Source organism: Peromyscus leucopus, chromosome 1 (assembly GCF_004664715.2).
Source record: "Peromyscus leucopus breed LL Stock chromosome 1, UCI_PerLeu_2.1, whole genome shotgun sequence".
NCBI classification, from domain to species: Eukaryota; Metazoa; Chordata; class Mammalia; order Rodentia; family Cricetidae; genus Peromyscus; species Peromyscus leucopus.
Genome location: NC_051063.1, coordinates 123,684,096 through 123,691,304, shown reverse-complemented (window position 1 = coordinate 123,691,304; position 7,209 = coordinate 123,684,096).

The following is a 7,209-nucleotide window of genomic DNA, read 5'->3' as shown; positions in this document are numbered from 1 at the left end:
CTGTACTGGAGCAGTGTGTAGACCATCAGGTCTGTACTGGAGCAGTGTATAGACCATCAGGTCTGTACTGGAGCAGTGTGTAGACCATCGGGTCTGTACTGGAGCAGTGTATAGACCAGCAGGTCTGTACTGGAGCAGTGTGTAGACCATCAGGTCTGTACTGGAGCAGTGTGTAGACCATCAGGTCTGTACTGGAGCAGTGTGTAGACCATCAGGTCTGTACTGGAGCAGTGTGTAGACCATCAGGTCTGTACTGGAGCAGTGTGTAGACCATCAGGTCTGTACTGGAGCAGTGTGTAGACCATCGGGTCTGTACTGGAGCAGTGTATAGACCATCGGGTCTGTACTGGAGCAGTGTGTAGACCATCGGGTCTGTACTGGAGCAGTGTGTAGACCATCGGGTCTGTACTGGAGCAGTGTGTAGACCATCGGGTCTGTACTGGAGCAGTGTGTAGACCATCAGGTCTGTACTGGAGCAGTGTGTAGACCATCAGGTCTGTACTGGAGCAGTGTGTAGACCATCAGGTCTGTACTGGAGCAGCCTGACTTCTGTGCACAGATGCTGGGCTCCATTCTTTTGTCAGAGCTGATGAGCTGTTAATCTCTAGCCTTCAGGTAGTCCTGCCTCACTCCAAACTGTTAGTCATCATGAGCACAAGAAAGAACTTCTGTTTCACAACCTGGACTTGACCTTAGCACGCATTTAAAAGACTGATTCCTGCTGGGCGGTGGTGGCGCACATCTTTAACCTCAGCACTCGGGAAGCAGAGCCAGGCGGATCTCTGTGAGTTCGAGGCCAGCCTGGGCTACAGAGTGAGTTCCAGGAAAGGCGCAAAGCTACACAGAGAAAACCTGTCTCAAAAAACCAAAAACCAAAAACCAAACCAAAACAAAACACTGATTCCTAGAAGAAACCACACACTGTCCTGTTAATTGTAAGAAATTACGGATTTCTGCCCCCCCATAAGAGGGGGCGGTTTTTTTTTTACATTTTATTGTTGTTTATTTTCTGTGTGCTTGTGTGTACTCATGTGTGAGTGAATGCATTTTAATTTAACATGCCAAAAAATAATTTTAGCGCATAAAGAAATGAATTTAAAAAAAGAATTGAAATGGCCGTCATGTGTTAAAAATCTTTGACATAAACAGCATATGAAATCAATCATAGATACATGAAAACAATTACCATAGACCCATAACACAATTACATATAAATAGGGCATCCAGATTAGAAAAAAAAAAGTTAGAAAGCTTATCTCTATTTCTTTAAGATGATAGGGGAAGTAGTTTGTCCAATAGACTTAAGGTAATCCCTCTCTCACTCTCTCTAAATGGCTGACGGCAGGGGGTTGGAGGGGTTTTTTTTTTTTTTGGTTTTTCGAGACAGGGTTTCTCTGTGTAGCTTTGCGCCTTTCCTGGGACTCACTTGGTAGCCCAGGCTGGCCTCGAACTCACAGAGATCCGCCTGCCTCTGCCTCCCGAGTGCTGGGATTAAAGGCGTGCGCCACCACCGCCCGGCTGTTTTTTGTTTTGTTTGGAGAGACACACGTGTTCTTTCCTTCCATCTCGTGGGTCCAGGGTTGGCGGCATCTGCCCTTACCTGCTGAGCGATCTTGACAGCCCGCCTTGTCTTTTTCCTCCTGTGCACGTGCAGGTGTGTCTGCGCATGCGTGTGGCGACCTGGGATTGATGGCAGGAGTCTCGCTCCGTCTCTTCTTCCCTTGCTTTTTGAGGCAGTGTTTCTCAGACTCCATGCTCACTGTGAAGTCTCAGACCCTGGGATAAATGGCTGTGGGGCCTATTTTACATATCAAAGTGGACCTGGCCGCCAGGTTCTCCCAGCATCCTTCAGTCTCTCCCTGTTGGAGACTGGCATACCCCGCCCTCTGCCCTGAACTCTCCAGCCCAGGGGTTGGGCTGCTCTTCTTTATATAACCCAGGCATTTTGGTTACCCGCCGCTTTTGTACCCTTGTCCTCTAGGCTGTTGCACCTCCCCCTCTCCGCCCACACCCCGGTCCCCATCCCCCTCCCTGTCCCCGACATGGCCCAGCTCAGTCTGGTCATGACCACTCTGGACTCTCCCAGATGTCCCTGCCTCTGGCTATCTCTTCCATATATCTATAATAAATTTTCTCCTTCACCACACCTAGGAGCAGTCATGTCCTTTCCTTCCGTGTGTGTGTGTGTGTGTGTGTGTGTGTGTGTGTGTGTGTGTGTGTGTGTGTTTCTGAGACAGGGTTTCTCTGTGTAGCCCTGGCTGTCCTGGAACTCACTTTGTAGACCAGGCTAGCCTTGAACTCAGAGATCCTCCTGCCTCTGCCTCCCACGTGCTGGGATTAAAGGCGTGTGCCACCACTGCCCAGCCGTATTTCTTTTTTAAATTCACTCACCAATAACAGCTAGTCTCGCTAGCAGCTTGTTTCTAGTGTAATGATAAATAAAAAAAGAAAGGCAAAGTGAGTACCTTTCGGCAGGCCTAGCCAAGGTATGCCACTAAGCAGACAGACAGACAGACACACAGACACACACACACACACACACACACACACACACACACAGTCTCACACACTCACCAGAATTAGTGCAAGAGTTTTGTGGGGGAGGGGAGCGAAAGGCTGTGTTGAGTATGGACATGAGAGAGGACAGAGGGAAGAAGAGGCGAGAGCGAGTAAGCTGTGCCTGGCGGGCCCTTTTAAGGGGTGCACATGTCACATAGCTGCCGTGAAAGACACTTGGCCACAGGTGATAACTGCTTTGGTGGCAGAGGCAGGCTGCTGGGGACAGAAGCTGACACCTAGACCCATCGTTCTAAGCTTCTGGATCATACTTAGTAACGTGGTGTTTCTGGGAAACATCCCTGTAAACATGATGTCCGCATTCCTGTACAGTCCGGTAGAGTCTATGTACAGATGTGAAGAGTCTAAAGAAACCCCCTTGTCTCTCCTGCTGGGAAAGGAAAGGGCGCCAGCCACAGAGGGAACTTGTCTTTCTGAAAGATTTCAGAACTGTAGGGACTTGTCAAACCCACCTCACAGGATGAGCCTAGAACCCAGATGATGTGTTGCTGGTGGGTATAGCTGTCTCTGACCAGGACTGCTTGGACGTGCATACCCCTGGCCCTCTGTTTAAACTTTTTTGCTTCAGGACCCTCAGGTGGACTTGAGGGGTTTGCTAGATCTTTGTCCCCACTTCCCAGTATGAACACATTGATAATAAATCTTCTTTTTTTTTCTGTTTATTGTTTTGAATTTGGCTCTTTTTAAAAAATTTTTTTATTTATAATTTTTGCTTGTTGTGGAAAGGTGGCCAGACCTGACTTGGCACAAGCTGTGACCTCCAAGTTACCTGCTAGAAAGCAGTCTGGGATACAATTAAAACCAAACCGAGGGCTGGAGAGATGGCTCAGAGATTAACAACATTGGCTGCTCTTCCGGAGGTCCTGAGTTCAATTCCTACCAGCCACATGGTGGCTCACAACCATCTGCAATGAGATCTGGTGTCCACTTCTGGCCTGCAGGCAGAATACTGTATACATAATAAATAAATCTTTGAAATAAAAAAAAAATAGAGATAAGCTTTCTAAATGTTTCTAAACTGGATGCCCTAGTTTCATGTAATTTGATATGCATCTATGATAATTGTTTTCATGTATCTTTGGTTGTCTTCATATGCCATCTATGTTAAAGATTTTAACGCATTGTGGTCTTTTCAGTTCCCTTTTTAAATTCATTTCTTTTATGTGCTAAAATTATTTATTTTGGCATGCCCAACTAAAATTTATGAGCATATTCAAATTTAAATATTGTGATCATATATTAAGGCCTGATAAATACTTACTATTTTATAAATTTGAGTACTCTAAACATCTTAAAACCTGTTAAAATGATATCTTTGGAATATTAAATGTTTTTATAAACATTTAATGTTATATACATAGATTTTGATAAGGATTTCTTTCCAAAACAGATTTTCATTTATATAATGAATAGGGTAACAGAATTCAGATGATTCCTTCCAAAAACTTTTTTCATATAAAATTGTTAAATGCAGGGTTTTTTTAATTAAGATTTGACTATATATAAATTAATAGATACATGTTTCCCTTTCATAATTAGGATTTTAGAAAATATAATTCCAACAAATAATGAAGTTCAAATTCTTTTTATTAAGAGAAAAACTTACATATGATTGTGTATATGAACTATTTATCTATGTGGTTATATTTTATTTTTACATAATACACTTATTGCCCAATTGGCTTGTGAGAAACTGCTCATGTTAACAAAGAAATGGCTAATGGTCCTAAATCTTTCTTTGAGACATTTAACATAAGTTTTTAAATTAAAATTTTTTTAAATCTGCTTTTTAAGCAGGATGTGGTGGCATACGACTTTAATCCCAGTACTTGGAGGCAGAGGCAGCCGGATCTCTGTGAGTCTGAGGCCAGCCTGGTCTATCTACAAAGAGAGTTCTGGGACAGCCAGGGCTACACAGAAAAACCCTGTCTTGAAAAACAAAAAACAAAGAAAAGAAAGCAAAAGAAAAAAAGATGATTACTTATTCCTACTGCAGAATGTGTTTTTTCTTGTAGACAGTTGTCTTCCCTTGAGATACTAAACTCTTTAGTCCAAAGATTAAAAGGACAATTTATGTCTGTGCTCTTAAATATGTCTTGCTTACATATGAGTGTATAGATAAATACAAACATTTTAAATATATTTTGACTACTACTGTTTTAAAAATGAAAATAAACAAAGTTTTGTTGTTTTTTTCCCCAAGATCCCTGCTTTAACCAGGGCCTGCGTAAGAGGAAATCCAAGGTATTTTCTGTGTTCTGTTTGTTTGTTCTTGAGACAGACAGGGTTTCCCCGTGTACCCCTGGCTGTCCTGGAACTGGCTCTGTTGACCAGGCTGGCCTCAAACTCACAGAGATCTGCCTGCCTCTGAGTGCTGGGATTAAAGGTGTGCACCACCACCTGGCTACTTTTTATTAGTATTTTTTGAGGCATCAAGGTAGGATACAGCATCTAGAACAGGATAAAGTTTGGCATTTAAGACTTTAGTATCATTATAACTAAAAATAGAGATGAACACTTTAAAATATATCATTATGGTACAACACATTAAGATGATCTGTAAACTCTAAGATGTTCATGTAAGCCTCAAAGCACATTTTCAAAATGACAATTAAAAATACTTAGTGTTTCCAGGCAGCCTTGGCGCCAGCCACTGCCTTCCATGCTCCTACTGATATGGCCCATTAAGCAGTGCTTAAAGCATTCCACTGCTTTCCTAACCCAAAGTCTCAAAGTCCACATTCCTCCAAACAAAAGCATGGTCAGGCCGATCACAGCAGTACCCCACTTCTGGTATCCACTTCTGTCTTAGTTAGGGTGTCTATTGCTGTGAAGAGACACCATGACCATGGCAACTAGTATAAAGAAACCATTTCATTGTGGTGGCTTACATTTTCAGAGGTTTTGTCCATGATCATCATGCTTCCATATGGTGGGACACCCTCATCTATATCAGATCCTAGAAACAGGCTTCCCAGCTATGAGGTACCTTATAATATTTAATAAATAATAATACATAAACTGTGACATTTGGCCAGTAGGGAGCACTGTGAATGAAAACTCTTGAAAAGAAGCTGTGAAGACTGACTGACTGACTGACTGACAGACAGACAGACAGACAGTATTTCAGTATTCAGTATTGTGGGACGATTGGAAAATTGCAGGTCCAGAGTTAATTATCTTGCCTTGGGCTAACTCTAGCCTCAGAACAGCTAACCCTTACAACACCTGGAAACATTCTCTTCCCTAGCTACACTCTTCTGCGTTCTCTTTTTTCTCCACTCACCAGTCTGGACTTCAAGGTCTGCTCCTTAACCCTGCTCCTACTAGTAGGTCAGATTTCCCTGTTTCACATTCTAATCCACCAGTTTCATTCTCCAAGCAGGGGATTCCCCACCATCTACTTCTGCAATTTCCAGGCTGGTTGGCATGCTCTGTGTGCTCAGACAGAGAGGTGTGACCAGCAAAGACAACTCCATCTAGTTCCTGTCTCTTTCCTCCCAGCTGGCTGGCCTGGGGAGTGAGGAGGAGACAAGAAACTTATAAGGGAAGCAACAGAGAACAGAGCCTTGGGCTACCCAGCCCAAGCAGACTCTTTTCTTGCCTCTTCCTCCTTGAGATTTTCCCGATGTCCTAATATGTGCATAAGAGCTTCCATGTCACTGGGAAATTACTTTCACAAACATTCTGGTTGTCAGTTTGGAACTTAGGGCCTGAACACAGGGACTCCCCCAACGGTACCCTAGCTCCTCCAAAAAGAGGCTAAAGGTAATGGTGGGCCGGAAACCGTAGAAAATTGAATTCACAGAAATAGAAAGCCTGCACCTTGTCTAATTGGAAGTTTGGAAATGTGTGTGACTTTCTCTTGAGTATCCAGACACATGTGCCTGTACATGTGGAGGCCAGAGGTCAATGTCAGGTGTCTTCCTCTATTGCCCTCCACTGTACTTTTTGAGACAGGGTTTCCTGCTGAACCCAGACCTCAGTAACTGGCTAGACTGACTGAGCAGCAGGTCTCAGGGACCTCTTGTCCTGCCTCCTTGCTGGGACTACGGGCATATCACTATATCTAGCATTTTATACAGGTGCTGGATCCCAACTCAAGTCCTCATGCTTGACGGCAAGAGCTTTGACTAAGCCCTCTGTCCAGCCCCTTCTTCCCTTCCTTCTTTCTCAAGACATGATTTTAGCTGTTCATTTTATTCTATTGTGAGACAGACAGGGTCTCACAATGCACCTGAGGCTGGCCTGAAACCCAGACTCCTCCTGTCTTAGCTTATGATGGTGTTTATGCCCGAGATGAAACTAAACTGTACATAGGCAAGAAATGTGCTTATCCGTATAAAGCAAAAACCAGCACTGTGCTTTGGGTTGGGAGCCTTAGCCTTTAGCACCTGAGGCTTCTCTCCAGCCCAGCACTAGGAAGGCGGAGGGAAGTGGATCTCTGATTTGAGTCCAGTCTGGTCTACATATTAAATGCCAGGCCAGCTAGAACTACCAAGTGAGACCTTGTCTCAAAAAGCAACAAAAAACAAAACAAAACAAAAAAGTGACTCCTGGAAGCAAACCAAACCAAACCAAAGTAACTCAGGTCCATGGAAACAGTGGTGTGGTTTGTGCCAGATTCCAAAG